The 26,827-nt window shown below is 39.5% G+C and overlaps 1 protein-coding gene across 2 annotated transcripts in view; it reads left to right on the top strand.

Moving 5' to 3' along the window:
* grid2 (glutamate receptor, ionotropic, delta 2) overlaps nt 1-26,827 on the top strand; it is a 923,745-nt gene that overhangs the window by 841,326 nt on the left and 55,592 nt on the right. The window lies entirely within an intron of this gene.

Raw genomic sequence — 26,827 nt, 5'->3', positions numbered from 1 at the left:
GCAATCAAACTGTCCAGGTCTGCCTGGTTGATAGTAGATGAGATGGCTTGGACAAATTCCAATTCAGGTTTACTACCTTGAGGAAGACTCAGTCGAGCCTCATGGATCAACATCTGGATGTGGAAGGCGGTTCCATTCTTGAGCCCACGAGTGCTCATCTGCCCATCATACTGCAGGACGTTTCTGAGAGAGATGAGAATGCTATACAGCTGACCTTCAAGTCTCTTTAGTTCCTCTTTAATTTGTCCTTCGTTGTTCATGTATCTGCAATGGCGCCCCAGGTACTCTGACATCGTGTCCCGCACGGATGAGGCTTTCTCTTCTCCAAAAACACATTGGAACATGTCGTATAAGCTATCTGTTTGAGGAGCACTCTTAATGACGAGCTCCATGATCACTGAAACCACCAACGCTCCAAGTCCAACAGCATTTGGGACTCCAAGAGGCTTTTTCTAATAATATAACTGCCTGAGATGGCATTAGCCTGACATCCAGGTCCACTGTGAGAACTCGAGGAGTTCTATTTGATCAGGATATGTCTTTTAACACCCACATAAAGAATGTCTCAATGACAGCCTTCTTTCACCTTCACAACATCGCTAAAATCCAGCACATCCTGTCTCAAAGCAATGCAGAAAAACTTGTCCATGCTTTTATTACCTCCAAGTTAGATTACTGTAACTCTCTTCTATCAGGCTGTCCTAGTAAGTTACTTAAGACCCCTACAGCTGGTCCAAAATGCTGCAGCACATGTACTGACCAGAACCAGGAAAAGAGATCATATCACTCCTGTCTTAACTTACCTGCACTCGCTTCCCATAAAATCTATAATAGAATTTAAAATTCTTCTTCTCACTTAGAGATCTCTTAATGGTCAGTTACCAGCATATCCTAAAGACCTCATAGTACCATATTATCCCTCTAGATCCTTGTGCTTTCAAAATACTCCCTGCTTGTGGTACCTTCAGTCTGTAGAAGTAGTATGGACGGTAGCTCCTTCCAACCCCACATTGCACCCCAACAGCAGCAGCAATTAGTATCGTCAAGTCCAAGGACACCCACCAGCATTCATGCATACAAGCTCACACCTTCCTTCCTTCACACACCTAATCTCACAACAAACCACTCTGGACAACACCAACACTGACACATGACAATCCCTAGCGACAAGCATTCTCATTTTCATAAGCGATCACAGTTTTAGGACGACTGAGATTCACTTTGTTGTATTTAACACAAGTTGATCAGCATTTTTCTCAGTATTATTATATATGTGTATTTTTTAATATATATTTTTTCCTTGTCTGTTCTTTGTTCTTGTGTGTTTTAAGTTCTGTTTTAACCACTTTACAGCCAGTGAGAAAGTTATTGCATTATGTGGGAGGTTGCTAGTCCCTCTCACTTTGTATTGCTCCCAACACAGAATGTTCATTTAGATCTCCTAACTGGCCTCCCAAAAAATGTAGAGGACAGCAAGTGTGTACATAAAATTGGGCAGTTCATCCACGTTTATATCCATAGACCTTTTAAGTGCAGCAAATCTGGCTGAACTCACGCTTAGTGACCGTACATTCCCTACAAAAACATAGCCTGTTCAAGGTTGCAGGGAGCCTGGAGCCAATCCAGGCTGTCCCTTGGCAAAAGATGGCATACACCTTGTATTGGTCGCCAGTCAATCACAGGACAGACATCAAGGCTACATTCACACTGCAGTTAAAAGTGACCTGAATCTGATTTTTTGCTCACATGTGACTCCTATCTGATTTTTTTCTGACAGTGTGAACAGTGCAAGTCACATTGAATCTGACCTTTTCGAATCAGATTCAGGCTACTTTCGTATGTGGTTCTGAATCAGATACGTATGATCTTTTGGAAGTTGACTACAGTGTGAACAGGCAAACCAAAAAATCCGACCTGAGAAAAGATCAGAATTGAGCATTAAGGCCTGCAGTGTGAAAGTAGCCATTAAGACAAACAACCATTCAGGCTCACACACACAGCCACGGGCAATTTAGAGTCACCAGTAAACCTAACAAGAAGATCTTCGTAATGTGGGTGTAAGCTGAAGTACCTAGAGAGAACCAAGGCATGCACCAGGAGAACATGTCAGCTCCACCCAGAAAGACTCTGTTCTAGTGGGATCTACTAAGCTGTAGAGACATTCACAGACACATCTGGGTTCTGTGTTGTGTATATGTGTTGAATATAGAGTGACAATTGGCAGTCATATACAATCAAGCCCCTCGCTACAGGCTTAGAGCAGCAACTTGAAGTCGTAGACTTCAGTCTGGAAGGATTCATACACATAAAGAGACTTGCCTGCTTGAAAGAGCAGAGATCATTCCCACACTGCACTGATTCACTTAATGGACAGAATGTCAGAAAGACAGACCCCCCTCCCCCACACACACACCTCCTGCTAGGCATGCATCTCCCAACATACCTCCAGCTTGCACTAAGGATGTTGACATTCAGTTCAGCTCTGACCTGAACCCAGCTCTGTGAACTGTAAGCATGACTAAATGGATTCTGGATAATCTTGTGTCAGATCTTTCATTTCCTCCTGAAGGTGTTTGTGTTAAATGTGAGAAGACAGACGCTTTGTGCTATCACTGTTTTTCACTTGTTTGCACATGCCAGAGCGACTGAAACCCCTCCTGACCCACCAAAAAACACGATAGCTGAGCAGTGTTTCAATAGCACATGGCTGAACATTTTTAGATGAATTCCAACGTGGCCGTATGATCTGAAAGATTCATTTCAGCAAACACAAGCTGTTCATTAATTTTGTGCGAGAGCGGCGGTAGAGCCACTTAAATTAACACAACTGTTGAGAAATGGAGGCACAGTATGTCAGCGTGTCCCGCTAACTGATAACAAGGTTCTCCTCTGATCTTCTCTGTCAGGTTTGTTGACATTCATTTACTTTAGCAGCAACTCCAGGTCCTACAGGTGAAAATTCTCCAAAATTTCCAATTATTCTCAGATAAATAGCAACTGTTGAGGTATAAAAAAGCCCTTCCATTTAATTACCCTCGGGATTAGATAGAGCTACAGTGACTGATGGTGTGAGAGCTCTTGTGCACCTAAATCTGTAGCTGCAAAGCATCTGAGTGTATCAGTCATCATTTTCTCACCGTGCCTTCATAACTATTCCTCTCCCATGGTTCCAATTAAAACTCCTCCTGAATCGGACTGTATTGCTTCCACAGTAACATCTGCATTTCCTTTTTTTTTTTTTTTTTAAATACAAGTGATATGAAAACTCGAAGCTTCAATAGGAATTCGATCTTAAAAGGTACCTTTTTGGTTTACCCAGAGATTCCTCCTTCAATATGTGCCTCTCTTTTTCAAAGTGATGATTCCTTGGTGCGTGAAGGGCCTTTGACACGGTAATGAGAGCATTTGGCACTGAATTTCACCACTAAAATCATCGCTAATGATCTTAATTTAGAAGGACTGGCAAGCCCTCGGTGGAGGGATGAACTCTGCAGCCTGCATAAACAGGACTTTAAATTTTAAAAACTGCTCACATGTTAAGTGGCACAAAAAATTCAGGACGGAATCTAAAACCTGAGACTGCAGGCAGTTAGCCATGGTGGTGTTAAACTGGTGCCCAGCATTTAAGCTCTTTTTTTATTTGTATTTTGTCACTATTTTGTAATGGAGATGTTACCAGTGCAATTTCCTCATCAGAAAATCAAATTTAGACCATTATCTAGTTTAAAGACACATAAACATCCAGAAACAGTAATATTGAGAATATTTTAGCATACTTAAACACTTTACAAACCTTATTTTATGCAGACTATTTGATTATTATTTCAAGCAACCTACTTTTTACATAAAGAGATTGATGGCTATTTTATGTGCTGCTGAAAGCTGTGATACTTTCATGCTAGTAAATAATCTTAAATTTGCTTGTAGAGTATGGCTATCATTGGCTTTGCTGGCATCACTGGCCTTCAGTCCTCTTTGCAGGTTATTTTCCACATGCTGGTGTTTGATGAGGTTATGCATACCTGACATAACCTACATACGACTTTACCATAATGTCCAACCAGTCAGACTGTTTCACATATCCACGGCATGGAATGTATTTTAGGGATGTGTGTGGTTAAACAGATTAATTCAATTATAAAATTAGCCTTCGCAAGATTTACAAGTTGGTTACACTAATTGCCTGTATTTTTTTTTATAAACACAGGCTTGAAATCCCGAACTATAATGTTCTTTAACTTACTTAAACTGTAATGAACCTCTCGCCACTAAAAGCTGCTGTAGCTTCAGTTAATGGCCCCTGCGTCCTGTCTGAGCTTTCCCCCAGCACTTCACCGGAAGTAAATATAAGAAGTTTAGCAATTGAAATGAAAAGAGGCCACATGTCAAAGCACGATATTGATCTGCAAAGGGGAGCAAAGGCTAGCGGCGCTAGCTGCTAATGTTAATGCTAATGCTACCCACACAGTTTATCAGGCTCACATCACATCCGCTAACACAATAACCCTGGGATGAATTTGACTATTTTCTAAGTATTTTCTTCTCTTTAGACTAGTCATAGAGTGGAATTTAACTTGGTGTTAAGCTGAAAGGGGAATATACACTTAAGAATACCCCCAATGAACTTCAAGTCATTCATGGCAATATCTCATAGACGGTGTTTGGGAGGGGCAGTACCCTTAAAAAAATCAGACAGCGAATTGTCACTCTGTCACATTCATTGTGGGCCAATGAGAGCAAGGAAACATGTAAGATAGCAGCCTGTGCCACCCGTTGAACTCCAAAAGTGAGGCCTCGGTTATCAGTGTCATTGTTCGGCTCATGTCTCCAAAACAAACCATAAAAAGCTGCTGATGATCTCCTAATCCTGTTTAGACGTTGATGGAATTTTTGTCTTGTCAGCGCCATTCAATGCTGTTAGGATGATACAGATTAGCCCGGTGAGCCTAGCTGTTGTAGCTAACTGCTAGTTAGTCAAGTGTGTCGGTGAATATTGGTGTTGCCTCAGTGTTTTACCTTGTGTAAGCACAGCCTGTTAGACTCATGTCCAACTCTTGACTTTCTGGTGTTTAAAGAAACTCAAAATAATGAGACTATGATCCATTTTACCTGTGTAAGCACTAACTTGTGTAAGGTGTGTTACATCATGCAGTTTGTCCACTGCTGCCATCTGCTGGCTAGCCTGTTAACTGCCCCATGGGGGATGTGTGCTTTAAAACAGCCATCACAGCATTTTTACAACCATGTCGATTCTGTAACATCTGTATCCATAAACAGCAAGGTGTATGTGACGATATATTTCCATATCTATTTTTTTTTGTGATGTATGAATATGAAAAAAAGACTATTGCACAAATTTTTGTGTACGGATGATGAGGTGGGTCTGTGTCTCCAAGAAACCCTAAACTGCAAAAGTGAGTAGATTTTAAATATGTATTTATATTAAAGTATAGATGTTATCTGGTGAAGGTGAGAAGCAGAAACAGAGACCTTTCTGTTTCCAAAAGCTTGCACTCTGGAACTTTCATAGTTTGAAAACTGCAAATTTTCACGGACCCAAAAAAATCATTACTGTGTAACATACAGCCATAACACAACAAAAGGTTACTGCTTTGGTAAAGAATAGTCATGTAAAGGGTCTCAATCTCACTCTGGAGCTGCTATTGCTGATGCAAGTGCGACATCACCTCTTGCTTGTCTGGAGGCAGTCCCTCTTAAAAAAGCATGTCCTGTGCTTTCACCTCAGGACTGTGTCTGTTTTTCTAAAGAGAATGGTAGCATGTAATGATTCTGATCTGTCTCACAAGGAAAGAAATAAATGCTTAGTGGCTCCACAGAGAGGGAAAGAGTTCAAGTTAAGTGCAGTTGCTCCTGTGATGAGGCAGTTTAGACAAGAGGAAAGCTCAAAGTTTGCATCCCCTTGTTTCTTCTCGCACACTTACCAACCATCCTGAAATCTGGAGAGTGACTCGAGTGCAGACATTTGCAAGCTGCCAAATGAGGTACCTCCACGGGGTGTCTGGTCTCATTCTCCTCGACAGCCCAGTAATCTGCGACGACCTTGAAGTCACTCACTGGTCCTCCATTTTGAGAGGAGCAAGGTGGCAGACACAGTTCACACATTCAGAGTCCACCGAGGACGGTGACAGAGGGACTGAAGAAGTAAAGCGGGCCTGCTCGGTGAAAATTGGATGGAAAATAGGTGGATGGATAGAGGCATTGAAATTTAAAAGTTTAGCAAAAATATGAGAAAATAGTCTTCACAGGCTATGGTAAGGATGGTTAGAGAGGAAATATGGGGCCTCATGGATTTGCTTCTCTTTTCCACAGGCAGCTTTTTGGAGAGAAAGCTCAAAAATCTCAAAAAGCACACCTCTACAGTCACAAATGAACCGGCACCACAGTGAGAGGGGGCGATGGGAAGCTCTGTGCTCTTTCATTTCTCTGAATTTCAGTCTAAAAAGCAGTCATACGTATGTTTGTCTGCACCATCAATGTGAGCTATCTCACTGTGGGCCTTGTGTTTAATGTTTTGAAGGTCACTTATCCCCAGGAATAATGCAGAACTTTCCAGGTGTTAGTAATGAGCACATCGATATGCTCATGACTCAGAGAGAAGCGCACGTCAGCGTCTCTCTCACCATCTCATCTGTGGATCCCGCTTTGTTTTCCTCACATGAAACTTTCTGTGTGACTCTCTCTCCATCTGTGTTTGTCATGGACAGATTTCACTTCTTTTTCTCTCTCTTTTTCAATCTGTTTCTGTTCCCTAAAGCTTTCCTCCACTCTGCAGTCCCGCTGTGCAGCAGTCCTGATTCTTTTGTTTTTTTGCCGTTTTAAGAGGAGATCAAAGACAAAAACGTAAATTAAATGCAAAATGAAAGTGCTCATTTTGCATTTGTATGCTAACCTTTGTGTCTCCAAACATTTAAGTTTGATTCATCCATGTTTGGTTTGTTTGTGTGCATGTCTTAACTTAGAAATCAAAGAAAAACTTGGTTGAGGACATATGTTAAGGCCTGTGCAGCTTTCTACCCAAACTTCTTTCTTTGATTCTTTCTTCTTTGTTTGTTTGACTGTCAGTCTTGCTTTCTATTCTTTTTGAGAAAAAAAGAAGTAAAACTTTCACAGATCTTAGCCAAGATTCCCAGCAGTCCAAAACTCTTATGCTATAAAGAGTACAGCAATACCTGATGTGCTCAGAGCCTGACACATTTAGTAGTCAGGAAGTCAAACTGTGCAGCTAAAAGGGATCAGCATTTTTTTGGCAAAGCTAAACATCCATCAGAAACAATTCTTAAACTAAGGTTTGTAGATTTCTATGCCTTTGCATAGATGGTCATCCTGTCTTGTGATGGACTGATTACATTTTGGAGGTCAAAGGTCAATGACATTAGGCCTCATGTTCATCCTTCACAATATCTTAAAAATACTTTAAGAGATTTCTTTAAACTTTGCTCAAATGTTCGCCATAATTCAAGAATGACTCAATTACTTTTTGGAGGTCAAAGGTCAGTGTTAATGCACCTCATGTTCTGCCCTATTAGTTTTTTTAAGAACACAGTGTTAAATCTGTTAACAAAAATTCTGACTTGAAATGTAAACTCCTTTGTAAAACTCTTATGCACAATCTTTTTTTTCCACGAGAAACTAGACTCACCTCCAGTTGCTGCATACACTGGCTGTGCCACACACGGGTGTGCAGAGGTTTTGCGCTGACTGAGGTCGAGTGAGAACACTGCCTTCTTTGGGTTGATTTGCAGCTCATTTTGACCTGATTCTATGATTTGATTGCTTCCGCTATAGGTGAGTAAGTTAGAAACTTAAGTTTTGCTACCTAGGTTAAGTGGTTTCATATAAAGTTCTGGGGTTTTCCACTTTAAAAGTTAACTTTTCCCTTTCAATGGCACAGTAGTAGCTCTGTGACCCACTGACCTCCTGATGACCTTTTCCTTGTGCCACATGATGAGACATGGTGTTGATGTAGTGATGATTCACGATCATGACTCTATGCATTGTGTTGTATTTTGAACATTTTTTTCCAGCTGTTTGGATCGATCTGCTTTATATGGATTAATATGGTTTGAAAGCATGTTAAAACAAATTTCTCTCAGTTAAAAAGCATGTTTTTCCTCAGGTTTTAGTGGGGTTTCTAGGAAAAAGGTTGGGAAACAGTGCTCTAGACAATGGGACATGGTTTTGCAATACTTCAAGCAGTACTTCTAACTTTTACTTATTACTATTTTATTATAGTCTCACATCCAATAAGTGCACTTTGTCAATTCCCTCTCTCTCCGAAGTCATTCCAGTCCCCTTACAGGCCTAATTATGGAGGCATAATCATGAAGTATTTAGCCGTTTGTTCACAAAAACATACCAGTGAGGATGTCCGTGACAATGAACTTCAGGCCGCGGAGCGTAGTGAGGGTAGAGGTAGTCAGGCTGCTGGAGTTGGAGTGTAATTCTTTTAATGGCAGCATAAGTTCGGAGAGCTACATCTGCATCTGTTCTTGAACAAGGTCTTTATATTCTGCAGTTAGAAGAATCACTGTTCTACTGAAGCAGCTGTCGCTGATGATGTGGCATATACTGTATTTTGAAGAGCTTGTTTAATGTCGGGATGGGCCTTTGAGCATTCTTTGATTGTACTTTGTCATGCTTTGTTCATCTGAAGGGCATCCAGTGCATTTTGTCATGTTTAATGTGCCATGCAGGCATCAGAGATATTTCAAACATTGTCTTTTTTTTAAAGTGACCAAATACCACTGAACCATAACTGCCCTATACTGTATAACAAACAGTACAGTATCTGTGTCATATCCGGCTTTAATCAGTCCAGTCTGCTCTCCTTTACATTCATTCACCTGTTTGGAAAAACCTCCCTGTTCTACACCCACCTGAAGCTTTTCTGCTCCAGTTGTCCTCAGGACAACACACGCTGGTTTCACATCACACAGCTGAATAACTTCCACCAGCTGTGATTTACTCCTGAACCTCCCGTTGTGATTAGTTGTACCTGTGCATGTTTAGCCTTTCAACCAGAAGGGAGAGTAATTCATTGTCCTTTTTGTATTGAACTCTTTTTTATAATGAGCCTGGGGTACAGGAACAATACACATCAGACAAGCTGTTTCATGCAGGATAGATTGAGCTGGAAAACAATCATCCTGTGGGAGGACTTTGGTTCACAGACAAGGTTTTCAATAAAAGCACGCAATAAAAGAATATCATAATGGAGACAATTTATCACAGTAAATAGCGTATTTAGGCTTGTTTCTTCTCTTTTGCTGAAATGGAAATGAATCTTGCTATGCAAGATTTTCTTTTAAGTGCAAAATAAACAGTAAAACTGTGCTGGAACAGAAACTAGTTTGGAAATTAGAAAATGTGATTGAGGATGAATTAAACAGCTTATTTTCTTGGTTGTTTTTTTATTCCTGTGGCTTTTAAATAAGCCTTTGACCTTAAGTGACTTTATAAAATTATAATCATAATCTCTGTTAAAGTAGAGGCTGTGATCTGAGTGTCGCATTGTTTAGTACACCTTAGAAATTTTAGGATATTTTCTGTTATCTTTGGTACTTAAATATTCCATGTTGTCTGTCTGTTATTGATGCAAAAATATCTGTGCTCTCAGGTCATAGTACTTCAAGTCCAAAAAAATATCACATTTGAGATTTTTCTTAAGTCATTGGCTTAAAAAGCTGCTGATTTATTGAGGCACTAAGGTCTGTATTTACTGAGTAGCTGAGTTCATTGAGGTTGTTAGGAAAAAGAGGCACTGGCTTGGTCCTCTGTAGACTGGGTCTTCAATTTCCTTGTTCTTCTCTAGACTAGGTAGGCCATGTTCTTCATTGGGTGGGTCCTCTGTAGGCTAGATCCTCTGTAGGCCTGGTCCTCCACTGCCTTGTTTCTCTCTAGACTGGGTCCTTTGTAGGCTGTGTTCTTCGTTGGGTGGGTCCTCTGAAGACTGGGTCCTCCGTTGCCTTTTTCCTGTCTGGACTGTGTCCTCTGTAGGCCATGTTCTTACTCTGTGGGCTAGGTGCTCTTTAAGTTGGGTCCATTATTTGGTCCTCTGGAGGCTGGGTCTTCTGTAGGTTTGGCCCTGTGTCGGCCTGGTCCTTTTTATATGGGGTCCTATGTAGGCTTGCTCCTCTATAGGTTGGATCTTCCATAGGCTGGGTCCTCTGTAGGTTTGGTCCACTGTTGGCTGGGATCCTTCTCTAGAGTAGGTTCTTTGGGGGCCCTCTGTAGGCTGGTTCCTTTGTACTCTGGGTCCTCCTTTGGCTAGGTCCTTTGTTGGATGGGTCCTCCATAGAATGGTTCCTTTCTAGAGTGGGTCCTTTGTCTTTTATAGATAGGACCTTGGGAGATCTGGGTGCTCTGTAGGCTGTCCCCTCGAGCTTGGTTACTTTGTAGGTCCTCTTCAGGCTGTGTCCTCCATTGGCTGGGTCTTCTTTAGCATGGGATCTCTGTAGACTTGGCCCTGTTTAGGTTGGGTCCTCTGCAGCCTCTAAATGGAACCACACTCAGAGTCGTCACTGTAGCACTCTGCAATAGTGTCATGACATAACTGTGGAGGGTAAAATTCTTACATCACATTTTTATTTAATTAGGTTGATGTCTTACAAAGTAGTGCCTTCTAGCCACATTCGCCATTATTTCACACTCGGGTAGCGAATGGTCAGTCTACGACATTATTGCTGATAATCAAGTCTGCCATGGAGAAGATGAATTAGATTTGTACTTCCGGAGCCACACTGTTGAGCTCTACTCTGGTCTGCACTATTGTTGTGATGTTGCTAAGCAAAAACACACAAAGGGGTAAACACTAATGTTGTGAATGAACTGTCCTTGGCATCATGCACAAATACACTTCTTTGTGTTTTTGTAAGAAAACTGATTAAGAACACAAATGATAAAGGGAATGTTATTTTAAAAAAGGTTCTTATTTACATGTTTCAGGGGCAACCCAAGACTTCATGATGAAAAATGCAGCTGAACAAAAAGAAGATAAAAAGGAAACACAGAGAAATAATAATTTTTCTGCCAGATCCTATTAAGAGTGGCATCTTAGTTTTGGCTCAGTGATCCGTCTCGGATGATCCGTCTCTCCAACATCTGTCTCCAATTACTCCTCTTTTCCACTATCACATCTCTCATCGGCTTAACGCGGTCTGAGCAAAGATTTGCATACAGCGTGGCAATAGGCGATTAATTTCTGTTTTCTTTTTTTCTTCATCCTGGAGAAACAAAGAGGCCTAATGACAGCTGAGGGTAATTAAACAGAGAAAACAGAGGAGAGGGAGTGAAGGAGTTGTCATATTGCATCTCAGGGGATAAAGGCAACAAGTTGCCACTAGAGCAAGCAGTGGGACAGAACGCCTCATGAGGGACCAATGCCACCTGTGTGCCAGAATATTAAAATATTAGATCTGGCCATGAGTGTAGATATCTGTTTGATTCATAAAGTAGAAATGATGGATCAAAAAAGACTGAAAAGTTCAACAGTTCTAACTGTACTTCAGGATTAGATAGACTGCATGTTTGTGTCAAAATCTTTAATATACATATCCAAACAAAAGGTGCTACGTTGGGATACAGGGATACCTGTGCACATAGTATACGATACAACTACAGACAGTACAAATTGATTTGACCAGCAGAGGATTCCGTCTGTCTTTATGTTCCCTTTGACGTCATTATTTGAAGCAGAAAGGTAAACAGACATGATGCAAGCAAGCTTTTAAGGATTAGATTGAGTCTTGTTTCAATGCAGAACATTAAGAAGATCAAAGATGAGACAAAAACAACGGGCACATTTTCAAAGAGACTGATGAACTACAAATATCAGAACCAACATAAATGCAGCACGTATCATAGCGCCATTCTGCAAAACTAGAGACATAAAAGCATCAGTCAGATATGTGAAGGAGCAAGAGCCACAGAGATTACTACATGTTTGTTTTTAAGATGATGAAAAAGAGTATTGTTGAAATGCTCTTAGAAACCTGTTTATTTCAAATACTTTTCCCTAATTTTAATATGTTTGGATAGTTGAATGAGGATTTGTATTAACCTTTTTGTTTTATGTTTGATAGTGTCACTGTTATTAAAAATGTATCTTTTAACCTGTTACACTAGTCAGACTATTTCACATATCCATGGCATGGGTTACATTAAATATTCGTCTGGGCTACACCACACCTGTGATTTTTTTAGAAGGACTGAACCTTTCAAAATAAAATTCTGTCCTTATTATATTAACTTTATGAGCTGTAGGTATCAGCCTATATCAGCTGTAAATATCAGTCCATATCAGCTTTTGATAACTGCCTATATAAGCTTTAGATATCGACCTATATCAGTGGTAAATATCAGTCTATATCAGCTTAAGATATCGGCCTATATCAGCTGTAAATATAGGTCCATATAAGCTTTAGATATCGGCCTATTATCTGCTGTAAATATAGGTCCATATAAGCTTTAGATATCGGCCTATATCAGCTGTAAATATAGGTCCATATAAGCTTAAGATATCGGCCTATATCAGCTGCAGATATCGGCATATATTAGCTGTAAATATCAGTCTATATCAGCTGTAAATATCAGTCTATATTATCTTTAGATATTGGTGAATATAAGCTGTAAATATCAGCCTATATCATCTGTAAATATTGACCTGTATCATCTGTAAATATCAGTCTATATCATCTGTAAATATTGGCCTATTTTAGCTGTAAGTATCAGCCTATATCAGCTGTAAATATCAGTCCATATCAGCTTTTGATAACTGCCTATATAAGCTTTAGATATCGACCTATATCGGTTGTAAATATCAGTCTATATCAGCTTAAGATATCGGCCTATTATCTGCTGTAAATATAGGTCCATATAAGCTTTAGATATCGGCCTATATCAGCTGTAAATATAGGTCCATATAAGCTTTAGATATCGGCCTATATCAGCTGTAAATATAGGTCCATATAAGCTTTAGATATCGGCCTATATCAGCTGTAAATATAGATCCATATAAGCTTTAGATATCGGCCTATATCAGCTGTAAATATAGATCCATATAAGCTTTAAATATCGGCCTATATCAGCTGCAGATATCGGCCTATATTAGCTGTAAATATCAGTCTATATCATCTGTAAATATCAGTCTATATCAGCTGTAAATATTGGCCTATATCATCAGTAAATAACAGTCTATATCATCTGTAAATACTGGCCTATATCATCTGTAAATATTGGCCTATTTCAGCTGTAAATATCAGCCTATATCAGCTGTAAATATCAGTCTATATCACCTGGAAATTTCATCCTATGTCAACTGTCAATATCAGCCTATATTGGGTGTAAATATTTGCCTAAAAAGTTGTAAGAATAAACCTTTATCAGCTGTAAATATAAACCACTATTGTCTGTAAATACTGGCCTATATCTGCTGTAAATACAGGCTTATATAAGTTGTACATATCAACTTATAGACGCTGTAATCTCAGCCTATATCAACTGTAAATATTTGCCTATATCAGCTTAAGATATAGACTTATGTCAGTTGTAAATATCAGCCCATATTAGCTGAAAAAAACAGCCTATGTCAGCTGTAAATATTGGCCTAAATATGCTGTAAATATTGGACTATATCAGCTGTAGATAATGGCCTCTATCAGCTGTAAATATCAGCCCATATCAGCTGAAAATAAAAGCCTATGTCAGATGTCAAACCAGCCTTTATCAGCTTTGCATATAGACCTATGCCAGCTGTAAATATTGGCCTAAATATGCTGTAAATATTGGTCTATATCAGCTGTAAATAATGGCCTCTATCAGCTGTAAATATCAGCCCATATCAGCTAAAAATAACAGCCTATGTCAGATGTCAAACCAGCCAATAACAGCAGTTAATATTGAAATAAAAATGTTGTAAATAACTTACTTTAGCTGTTAATATCAGCCTATATCATCTGTAAATATTGCCTATATTGGGTGTAGATAGCCTAGATAAGTTGTAAATATAAACCTTTTATCAGTGGTAAATATTGGCCTATATATTTGATTTAAATATGGGCCTATACCTGCTGTAATTTTGGCCTATATTGACTGTAAATACAGGCTTATATAAGTTGTAAATATCAGCCTATATTGGTTGTAGTTTCAGCCTGTATTGGCTTTACATATAGGCCTATGTCAGCTGTAAACATCAGTCTATAACAGCTCTAAAATTCTGCATGTATCAGCTGTCAATATTGGCCTATCTCGGATATACTGTAAAAATCATCCAAACTCTACAAATTATGTAGTAGGAGTGCATATCCACTGAGGAGTAAACTGCATTATGCAAGCTCGACAGATGTTATTGGCATTCTTCGCTGTCAGTGAATTGGGATATTTGAGTGGTTCATGATTTGAATATTAACCCAACTTCATATTCTCAACACATTTCAGGACAAAGTGTCCTGAAACATCCTCCTTCCTGTATCTTAATGCAGCGTGATTTATAAAAAGGGACATTCAGCCTCTCTCTTCTGTCCCCTGATTGATATTGTGCACCTAAACTTATCGTTATTCAGATCTTTACGCGTCTGCAGGAATCCGATGGGAGTCCAGACTAGGGGGAACATTCAGCCGGGGAGCAGCCTCTCATTGTAATGCTCTCTGATTTGTCAAATAAGGCCAGAGCAAAGGCAGCATGTGGGATGCAAGTTAAAAAGAAACAGAAGGAGTGAGCTGGCTTTAGAAAGACTAAAGTCTTGTAGGGTCTGTGAGGGAATAGAGGGGAGAGAGACAGAGAAGAGAGACATGTAATAATGTTGATAAATTGTGAAGAGTTGTACATCTTTGGTGTTTGCAGCCTCAGATGTAGAGAGTAGAAGTAGATTTGTCTCTGGGCTGTTTCTCTTTTCTCTCTTTGAATATCTCACATCAACCTTTCTCTCTCATTTTTTAAAATCAAACAAATCCAAGTCAAAGAAGAGTGACGCAAGAAAACACATGCAGAAACATGCAGAGTTTAAAAGTGTGGAGGGCCACTTCAGGCCTTTTTGGAACTTGATGCTTTTCATGATAAACTCAAATGTCATTAGGCTCCACATCTAGATCTGTAACGTCAATGTTCCAGTTAGAATCAGTCATGATTAAGGTTGTCATAATACCAGAATTTTAAGCTTTGATATTATTCTTGAGAAATCAAATGATACTGATACCGATTTTTAAGAAAAATGCGCATCTATAATAAGCCAAGCTAAGAAATTGCTAAATTTGCCTTATTTTATTTTGGAAAAAAAATGCAACCAGATGAAAAGATGTTTGAGGGCAAATAGAACTGACTTTTATTGCTGAGCTTGACTAAAAGATCCAGATCACCAAAAAGAGCTGGAATTCCCATCAGTAACTGGCAGAATATTTGTCATAGGTTGGTTACAGATTAAGTCCAGTAACAGTGAGGAACTCCAGAGCTCCACTCCTCTTGGAAGTTTTCCTTTTCAAAATCCACACATATTTCCTACATTTTCAAAGAAATTACTAAAAATTTCCATGAAAATTCTTAAACATTTTTGTAAAGTACCCTCCAAACAATTATTCAAATGTTCCCATGATGTTTCAGTGAAACTTTATTATAAAGCCAAAAGATTACAATAAAAATGTCACCACAAGTTCCATGTAGTTCCCCGAAAGTTTTCAAACAAATTCCTCAAATTCTCGTTATAATATCTGATCAAATGCCCCAAAAGTACAAATATTTTCTCCAAAAATTCCATGAAAATGATGGGAAATTCCCTCAAACATCCAAACACTTCCCTGAATTTTCCATGAAAACTCTTGAAAATGTCACAGGATACTCCATCCTGAAATTTCATTTCTCAGATCTTCTTGAAAATATCTGAAAATTTCCAAATTTCTCTAAAAATCCATACAAATATCTTCCATTTGCTATTCCAATTCCAAAATTCCAATGAAACTCAACACAATATGCAAACATATCCCCTAAACATTCATGAAAATACTTGAAAATTTCCAGGCAAATTTAAAAAAAAATATCCCTCCGATTTATCTAAAATGTCTATTAAAATTTCTTGGAAGTTTTCCTTTTCAAAATCGACACAAATTCCCTAAAATTTCAAAGCAAGTTCTCCCTTAAATGTTTTACCAGATCTCCAAAACTTTACAAACACATGAAAATGATGGAAAAATTCCCTTAAACACCCAAATAATTCCCTGAAGTTTTCATTAAATTGCTTGAAATTTCCCATTCCAAACTTCAAATTAAACTTTCCAAAATATACAAATATAGCCCCAAAATTATGATTTTTCTGAGCAAATTTCCCCAAAATATCCTTAAAAAATCTTTAGAATTTCCATGAAAATTCCTGAAATTTTTATACCAAATTCTCATGACATTTCAATAAAAACTGCTTAAACTTCGGTAGACACTGTGGACAATTTTCTGCAAAAATCTTACAGCAGAGATTATTCCCATGTTGTAGGAAAATAAAATGTAATGTCTTCATATGTGCATGCAGGGTCTTAGGAGGTTAAGACAGTAATGTCAGATTTACTCACCTGATGATCTTCCATTTTTTATTTACTCAACCCAGTTTAATGGGACTTGTTAGTTTAAATGACTTGTATAAATGTGACATTTCATGTTTTAAAGATCAGTATCAAAAATTATAGATGTCACCCACCCTGGTTATCACGCCACATGCTTTGATCCTACCATCCTTAACATCTAGTGTTCTCTGCTGTTAGAAAAAGCAGGACCAGGCTCTAATCCATGCAGGAAACATAATGCTTTACAACAGAATAATGCGTGTGTAGAAAGAGGCTCCTTTATTACGGCCATGAGTCTGCCACTGAAGTTTTTACTGTTCTGCAGCCACTTCATCAGAGTATTCCCCCTGGAGAGAACAAAGCAGGGCCTCCCGTGTGTAAAGCATTTCACTTCCAACCGCTTAAAGGCTAAATACTGAACATTTAAGAAGCTGACTCCTCACTAGGGGACCATTTGTTATGTGCCACTTTGAAAGTGTTTGTAATCTAGGAAGTAATTTATGGATATGGGGAAAAAGGAATTTTGATACATTGGGGTTTAAACTCAAATGGAGATAAAGAATCAACTTCTCCTTTTGCATGCTGGATGCTCTTGAAGGGAAGATTCTGGAGGGAGGGGGAGAGAGAAAGTTGGACTTAGAGAGGAAAAAGAGAGAGAGGACCCTGCAGTAGTTTATCCGTTTTGAAGTTTGAGCCTGGCCAGACTCTGAAGGCAGAGCGTTTGAACTATGGAGGAGATAGAAGGACCTCTTGAAACCTGCCCAGACACTCGGCGAGCAGGTTCTCTAATATAATTGGAAAGCGTCGTCTGGAGAGACTTTTAAAAGTCAGACTGTGTATGAAGTCAACTTCTGACAGTACAGGCATGTAGGTGGCTTTCTGTCAGTGGAGTAGTCTCGAGTTCACCCTTGACCTTTTATTTATTTACATAGTTTGCTGCCGTTGGCTGATCAAGAAGGAAGACGACTGACCTCATTTTAAAAACTGTGTTCAGACTCAGTGAACAGCCGTGTTCATACAAAGTTAGAGCAGATAATCTGAAAGAACTCTGGGAAATAGTCTACCCTGGTTTTGATCACCTGTTCAGAAATGTCTGTTTTTTCTCTATTTATGCCTCCACACCTTTGATAGACGGGGCGTTATGCCATAGACAGGGCGAGGGGCAGTATGTTTTTAGCTTGTCTATTCATCTGTTCATCTATCTGTCTGGGATAATCTTGTTAGGTGAAATCTTATGAGTTCTTTGGTAAATTTCCTTCCAGCGTTGCACACATGTCCACTCCCACTCAGAGATGAAGTGTTGGTTTTAGTGGTTAAAGGTCAAGGCTCAGGGTCATCAGGCCTCATATTCATCCCTTGTTTGAGAACACCTTATCTCACAGAGATGTTCTTTAAACTTTGTACAAATGTGCATGCTGAATTAAGGGTGATCTGATTTAGAACCCCAATTCCAAAAAAGTTGGGGCACTGTGTAAAATATTTAATGTAATTTTAGCTCTTTTTGAATTTGATCGCAGCAACACATCTTAAAAAGTAGGGACAGGGCCATGGGAGGCTGGAAAAGTAAGTGGTACTAATAAAAACATCTGGAGGATCATTTTGCACCTTATTAGGTTAAGTGGCAACAGGCCAGTATCATGACTGGGTATAAAAGGAGCATTTTAGAGAGGCAGAGTCTCCCTGTATTTGAGCGGAGGTTCCCCCATCTGCAAAAAATAGCATCTAACAATAGTGGAACAATTTCAGAAAAATGTTCCTCAACATAAATTTGCAAAATTGTTGAATACCTCACATCTACAGTACATAATATAATCAAAAGACAAAGTGTAAAACTGCTCTGAGGTCAGATGAATACAACATTGAAATTCTTTTAGGAAACCAGGGACACCATGTTCTGCAGACTAAAGACTAGAGGGGCAGTCCAGCTTGTTCTCAGCACACAGTTCAAAAGCCAGCATCTCTGATAGTATGGGGTTGCATTAGTATCTATGGCATGGGGAGCTTACATATCTGGAAAGGCACTATCAATGAGGAAAGTATACAGAGGTTTTTGAGCAAATTATGCTCCCATCCGGACGATGTCTCTGTCAGGCAGGGTTGGAATTTAAATTTTTCATCTACCTGCCATTGCTGGTAAATTTAAAAATCTAACAGCCACATTTATCTTTTACCAGCCATTCTGTTTCAACAAGCGGCATTATTCAATCAAGTGTTGTATGATATCCAAAGCTTAGAGTGCTCAAGTTAAAGGCTAGTTAATAAGAGCAGGTTGGTGCTTGAATGATTGAAACTGTTGCTCATGTTAAAACTTGTTTTTCAACACATTTGCCCTGCATTCAACCATGCAAATGTTTACTGTGCTTCCTACCAGGGATGTTCTGATACCATTTTTTTTCCTTCCGATACCATGGTGATGGGTATCGGCCAATACTGAGTACTGATCCGATACCAGTGTGAACCTTCTGGACCGACTGTGCAGACTAGGAAGTTATTTTAGACCTATATTTGACTCAGAACATGGCTCAACAAATAGACTGATAATATACAACATCTCTGTGACCCTAAAGTGGTTTTGCTGCTGATTATTGAGTTTTACTGCTAAATATTAAGATAAGAATAATACATGGGGCTGGGTCACAGGCTCTCTCTAGCTCTCTCTCTTTATTATGCTCTATCAGGGCAGTGATTATGGAGCAGCCTGCTATTGGCTGACAGACCCTCACAAAGGGTAAACAATATGGCATTCAAGTTAGCATTCATGCTAGTGGTAATAAATGATTGTAATCCAATTATAAAATGGATAAAAAGACCTTCAGTGTTGGGTTTACTGGTGTGGATTTAATCATTGAAGTCCCCAAAAGTCACATGAGTTCCAGCCTTGCTGAAATGCTGCTACAAGGGATTCAAAGGCATCAATAATGTGGGAAGGAACAATGGCTACCAACAGCAGTTGGGAAAACAAGTAAGATGCAACAATTTATGGTTAAAAAGTTATTTAACTTTTGATAAACTTTGTCACCTCTTGTCGTGTATGATAGAGCTGGTCTGGGTCGCACTGAGAGAAAAACTGTGATACAGCCACCATTGTTTGTTGCTGCCGTGGGTCCTTTGGTTCTTCTTCGCTGCTCTAAAAACAGTAGCCTGTGCATGCAGTTATTTCCAGCAGTGAAGAAGAATTGATTCCTGGTTTATAGCGCTAACATTTCCATGGCCGTCTAGGTTTATAATTCTGTTCACTTTTTGAGGCTCACCATTGTAACAGTGAGTAGTCAAATGACACTGTGTTGATATTCTCCTCACAATCCAGTATTTGTGTTGCTTGTATGAAGAGATATTGTCATAGAGGAGGACGCGTCATTTTCAATGCTATGTGTATTTTTCCTGCCCAGTTTTGGAAGAAAATTAAAACACAAATCAAAGTTGGACCAAAGTATATCTCTGGCTACCTCTTCAGCGCTGCTTTGTCCTTGTGAAATTAGCTCCAGCATCACATCAGCCCTCTAACACAGAAAACATTAAAAATAATAGAACAGTAGGATATGAAACATTTTTACTTCCTCCTTGTTAAGGAGATTAAAATGGAAAAGTGGAGTGATTGTGAGAGAAAAGAAAGAGAGGCGCAGAGTTGGCTTTAATTTGGTTATTTCGGATTTCACTGTGCCGTCACATTCATGAGAGAGATAAACATGGTCCAATTCAATGATTACGATGCATCGGTGCATGTTTCATGCAGAGCGTTCGTGTGTTCTGTAAAGGTTTTTTTGCTTCTCACTCACGTTTGTGTGTGATTCTCTGTTTGTGACTGTGATTGAAAATTGTTGCCAGTGTCAGTCAGGGGTGTGTGCAGAAAATAGCTTCAGATAATTACCTTGGCACAACTAGAGGCACAACCCTGGACACAGAACAGAAGTAGAAATGTTTGGATGTGCAGCGTATATTTGTGAGGGATGAGATGTTATTATCGAGTGAGGGAGTTAAAGTGTTGCCTGCACACACACTCTGCATGTGAGTGATAACCTAATCTCAGAGTGCAGACATTTTAAAGCAGGTTTAGACCCGAGAGTGAAAGCGTTTAATGAGGAGTTCACATGAGGAAAGTCCCACAAATACAAGCACGGTTATTATCTGCAGGACCTAAATATTTAATAGCAAAGCACCTGCAAATAAAGCTGCTGAACAGTCCTCTGGATGCTTCTTAATGATAGTGGGAGAGAGCAATAACCGTTCTCCTGTTCCCCGTTTGGATGAAGATAGGGACTTTTATGAAACTCTAAAACTCTACTTTAAAGTTTATGTTTAGCACCAACAATTCCTTCGGAACAAAGCCCTCCAGTGGGCTGTTTTCATAAAGACTCTTTTTGGATTTGTAGATTGAGGCTTTCGTTTGAGTGTTGAGCAGAGATGTTACAGTGAGAGACAGGCTTTTCTCTTCTATTGTTTGATACCCCCACCCCCCCTCCTCTGAGAGGGAGCTACCTTTTTAAGATTTGATCAACACACCAGCAATAAAACCAGACATGATGGGAAATCTTTTATGTCTGCAGAGACAAAAGCGAGAAAGTTGACCTTAAAAAAAGTTACACACAGAATTTTAAAAGTTGTTTTTGCTTACTTTGTTGCACATGGAAAGATGTTTTTCATGTAACATGCAAATAACAGAATGATACATGTCAAACAAATGAATTTATTGACTTCAGCTGAAAAAAAAACCTTAGTTTGATGCTCTAAATCCCTAAGTTATACTCTCTCTCTCTCTCTCTCTCTCTCTCTCTCTCTCTCTCGCTCTCTCTCTCTCTCTCTCTATATATATATATATATATATTTTTTTTTAGTAAAAAAATTTAAAAAACACTTTTACAGAATAATTGTGCAGTCCTCTTTTTAGCTGTGTCTCAATTCAGGAGCTGCATCTTTCACAGGACAGTGGAGCATTAAAGTCTTCCCTGTGGCTCACAAACAGTCCCTCGTTTTCTGGCCAATAAAGGATCCTTTCCAGACATCCCATGATTTGTTGTGCTATTATTCAATTGAAATGGTGGACTTATAAGTGGTGATGGTTACATTTTTTGATACACACATCTGGTTTTGTTTGTTTGTTTTTTAGAAAATATAAAGAAAATATGAAAACAATGTAAAGGAATCCTGGTCCTGGCATCAGCAACAGCTCTGGACTTGGAAATTTTTCCCTTCTGCCATTTCTGCCATTATCAGAGGTCCCGCCCCTTCTTGATTTAAATTGGTCAGTGAAGGAAAAATGTTTTTAGCACTCAAAACCAACATTGGTTTAGCATTGGGAATTAGCGCTGCCTGCACTAAAAATGCCAGCTCTTGACACATGCTTTAAGGCAGGGGTGTCCAAACTATGGCCTGGGGACCAAAAGTGACCCACGGCAAATTCCAAAAATGAATTGACATAGGTCCCACAGTTGACCATGAAGCTTATTCTTCACTGTACCCTACTCTTTAGTTTCAACACTAGATGGTGCTTCTGTGTTAAATCTGCAAACAAACATTTTGACAGGAAGAATCTGTCATTTTTGTCATGGCTGAAATCTGTTATGTACTCTGCAAGAACAGAGAAATGAGTTTGTTTTCTCGAAGTTAGTTCTGGCCAGGACTTTACATACTTCATGAGAAACTCAAGTGCAGAACTCCTGGGAAGTCGTCATAGGGCCCTCCCACTGGAATGAAAACATTTCAGCTTTTACACATTGAACCACACCTTCTTCAAATTTCTGACCAATGGGGCTGTGAGAAAACATTGCTTACAGCCCTGTGAGAGAGAACAAATGTCTCCGTTCTCGTGGCGTACGTTACAGGCTTAATTTGAGCTAGTGTAATTAATAATCATATTGACAAGCAAAAAAAAAAGATATCTTGATTCATAATGAATTAAATCTAGATGAATGAAAACAAAAGGATTACAGCAGCCAATAACAGCGCTCAAGGTCAGATTTATAAAGTATATCATGCCAGTCATTTTCAAGGACCAACACTCCTATAAAGTTTAGCTTCATGCAGTATTCTCTTGTCTTGAGTTTATATGTGGAAATGAGCTGCCAGTGTTTCCCATCCCTGCTACATGTTGCACCATTTTCATCTTGATCACAGGTCGATCCAGTGGTAGCCAAGGCCAACCAGGGCCTCCCTGGCCCAAAATCCTTGACAATGGACAGCGAATGGACATGTCTTTTATCAACCACTGATGTGGCTGTTATTTTCTTCAAGCATATTTAATCACTAAGCACATTTTAAACTTTTGGTACATTAGACTGGTTTTACTAATATTGATACACTAAAGGTGAGATACATCAATGTGGCCTCGTCAGCCTTATTTATTTCTGAATGTAACCCCCGTTAAAAAATGTTCAGACACCCCTGCCCTAAGGGGTTTAAACCAAACTGACTAATATCAGTTTAGTCTGAGTAGTTTATGCAGACTATAAAGGACTTGGTTCTTTGAAGGATGCTACACCTGAATTGGGACACAGCTTTTACTCATTATGGATATTTGCTGTGAAAAGCGTTGGAAATTGTTTTGTCACTCATGAAGAAACACTAATTAGTGATAAAGTTTTCCTCTGTTTGTCTTCATTTTTTCAGATATTTATCAAATTATTCTGTGGTCTGTACCTATTTTTACTTCTTAAAACAGTATCAAAACAAGGTGGTTCCTCTCTGACACAAAGTAAAACATATGTTTAGTGTCAACAGAATAATCCTAGAAGACAGTGTTTGGATTATATATAATCCTCCAGCAGTAGCCAGCCAGAGGGGCTATTGTTATATACTGCTTTAATTGGACAAAAGATCATATCTGTGTGCGGGCCACCACAGGTGTAGAGGGAATATTATTTAAAGTGGAAACATGCAGACTCTATCGCAGGGTGTCAGAGGTGTGTGTAAACAGTTTAACCAGGATAACACCTTAATTGGAGTGTGGCCCCCTGCCAGGTTACGCTATGCATGCAAATGCAGCTTGGGAGCACAGAAAGCTGCCTTGCCCAGATAATCCCACTGAGTCCTCACAGAACTAAAGGGCTCATCTATCTTGTTTTCCAGGGGCCCCTATATTTCCCACAGCGGCAGAAAAAGGTAGAGTTTAACTCTCTATTCCTTTGTGTTTCCTTTTCATCATTTGGTCTCAGGCAAGCTGGAGACATCAGAGGACCAAGCTATGAGTGTGACATTTTAAAGCAGGCACGTTTTTGATTGATTAGATTAGAAAAAAAAAAACATTTAAAAAATGAATCAAAACAAAAGAGCTCATGACATTTAATATGTCTGGAGTCATGGGCAGAGAAAGAGAATACTAAAGGCTTTCTTAGACCACTTTTCATATGAGCTGCTCAAATATTCACAGCCAGGATGCCAGTCAGAGGTATCACAGCCACAGGGGCGAGCCGGCCTTCAGCACATCACTTCTATGGTGCATCCCTCCCCCACTTAAACATGTTTTTGTGTTCAGTAATTAATCAAACTTGAGCCAGTGTTAAACTAAGCCCTGCACGTAGAGCACTTGTTCTCCTACATCAAATGAAGTGTTCCCTATTCACAGAGACATTGTGTCTGTTTATAAAACAGCTGCAGCTGGAGGCGAGAGCGTTTCCCTTCACAGGCTGCAGCATCGCTTTCACTGTGGAGATTATTCCTTTTTATGTGATTGTGTGCCATGTTTGCTGTGCTATAGCTCCTTTTTACTAAGTCTGGTTTAACTGGATGAACACTTGGAGAAAGCACATCGCACTGAAAGTTTCATGATGTGAAGACTGGTATGTCTGAGTAAGGCTGGCTATGCACTAGACGATATTCAAATCTTGACTGATTTTAAAAACATGGGAGAACAAAATCAGAAGAGCAGTTTCAACTAAGCTTTAAACATTATGATCCTGTGAACTCACACCTTAATGATGCAGCCAGACCACACTCCTGCTGTTTGTAGTAACAATTTCACAGTTGAGATTTTACATAAACAAGACCTTGCAACAGCTAAAGTGACTTCAGAAGAAACAGAAGCATGAAAGATGATCAACGTCCTCAGCAGGCTGGCCTTTTGTGCATTATAGCAGCAGTAAAAACTCAAAGTAACCTGCAATTTCCACATAGAACGTATGCGCCATGCTCCGTAGTGCCACAGTTTTGCTCCAACCGATGGCGAGCAACCTCACCCAATTGAAGCGTGTCGGGAGCGCTGCGCCACAGTGCACAGCCCTGATTAGGTAGAGATCAGGGGAGAACTGGGAGTTCACGTAGGAATAGTATGTCAACAGCGGGTGATTTTACCTTTTGGGATTCATTTATCATCCTTACCTAAATAAGTTCATGATATTATTGCTTCCGCCAGTGAGTAAATACATTCGGAAGTTAAAAGCTTAATGTTTGCTTAAAGAAAATGTGGTTATTTGGTTAAATGTCCTCAAAAGTTAGCTTTTCCTCTTCAATGGCGCTGTTGTAGCTCTGTGACCCACTGACCTCCCAGTGACCCTTTGCTCTCGCTGCAGGATGAGACGTAATGTTGATATAGTGATGATTTACGATTGGGAGTCATGGTCAATATAATCAGGAGGAGGGATAATATGGGGCTGTTTTTCAGGGTTTGGACTCAGTCCCTCATCTCCAGTGAAGGAAAGTCTTAAAGGTCACATTAATAAGAAAAGTTTATTTTGTCTCAGAGGTCTCCAAATCATGCCTGTGAAGCTTTTTGCTGGAAAAACACTCCAGTATTAGATTTTTGCATGTTTAAAAACCCTTCTATTTCAGCTCTGCTCAGAACAAGCCAGATCTGTGTCTGTTGCTTTAAATCAGGGCTGTCCAATTTGGGGCCCGTGGGCCAACTTTCACCAACAAGCTATTGTTTTTGGCCCGCTGCCCACATTTAATTTTTTTTTTTAAATTATTTTCCCCCTGCCAGCAGTCTGAATATTTCTTTCAATATTTATTTATTTATTGTTGCACTTCCTCTCCTGACCACAAATTAACATTGTGTTACATTGGGGGTAGGGTGGCGCTGTTGAGCTCCCGCCAGCTCAGATCTGGAAGCCCATGACCAGAGAGTGAGCCAGTGAGAAGATGCTGGGGTCATGGCAGAGAAGGAGCGTGTGAGGCAGTGGCACACTGATAAGAGATAGTTTAAAAATAGTTGGGAACATGAGTACTTTTTTACTGAAACTGATTTCAAGGCGGTATGCCCAATTAGTATTTGTGCCATATGGATGTTCAGTAATTTCATGCTGTGAAACACAATAAAGAATAGTGTTATTCATTTTCAAAATTACTTTGTATGAGTTATTATTTTGCACAATTATGCTATAGGCCTGTTTAATTTCATGCACTGCAACATGAATGTTTACTTTTGACCCATGACCCTCCACCCCGATTCATTTTTGGCCCTTCACTGAAAAGATTTTGGGCACCCCTGCTTTAAATGTTACTGAGCTGTCTGGCTCCGCCCCTCTTACGCTCCTCTCAGGAAATGGATATGGCTTAATGGATGTGAATATCTTGAGAGGAGGATCAGGAGAGGAGGGTGGAACTTTCTGCCAAGCAGGGAGGGCCAACTGAACCTGGGGGCAGTGCTAAATCCCCACATGACATCATGACGGGAAATCTGAGAACAGCTTGCTTTCAGCACACATTTTATGAAAGGTTTAGAAAGAGAGGGGCGGGAGGTCACTTTTCTGATTCTCGGGAGGGCACATATTGGGATTGTGAGCCAGGTCTTCTCATCCAACATCAGTGCCTGACCTCTTAAATGCTCGTAGAAAGTCTTCCAAGAAGAGTGGAGGCTGTTATAGCTGCAAAATGGGGCATCTCCATATTAGTGTACATGTATTTGATTATAATGTCCTTACAGTACTGTTGGTGTAATGGTCAGGCGCCTGAATGCTTTTATCTATATAGTTTATGATAACTCTTTTCATCCTTTTCCACCTAAATGTACCGAGAGAAAAAAGGTGTCTCTAATGTTCAATCGGGAGCTGGGGAAACAGATTTTTTTTTTCCCAATTTTCTTTCCACAAAGCCCATAATCTTTCCAATTCAAAAGCAATAATGAAAAGCCATAAAATGATTCTTCAAAGTAATAAAGTGCTCCTTTCACTCTTTTTAAGGCTGTAAAGAGCAGAATGAACCATTCTGATGTCCCTGCTCTGAGTTATGGCAGGCACACACCCCAAACACTCACATATACACACACTTCAGAGGACTACAGGCTGTGAAATTACCCAATCAGAGGCTCTTGTCGGTTCTCAGACATTAGTCATTTCAC

This window comes from Cheilinus undulatus, linkage group 5 (genome assembly GCF_018320785.1).
Source record: "Cheilinus undulatus linkage group 5, ASM1832078v1, whole genome shotgun sequence".
Lineage (NCBI taxonomy): Eukaryota > Metazoa > Chordata > Actinopteri > Labriformes > Labridae > Cheilinus > Cheilinus undulatus.
Note: the sequence above shows the minus strand (reverse complement) of the source record. Positions and strands in the feature narration are given on the sequence as shown.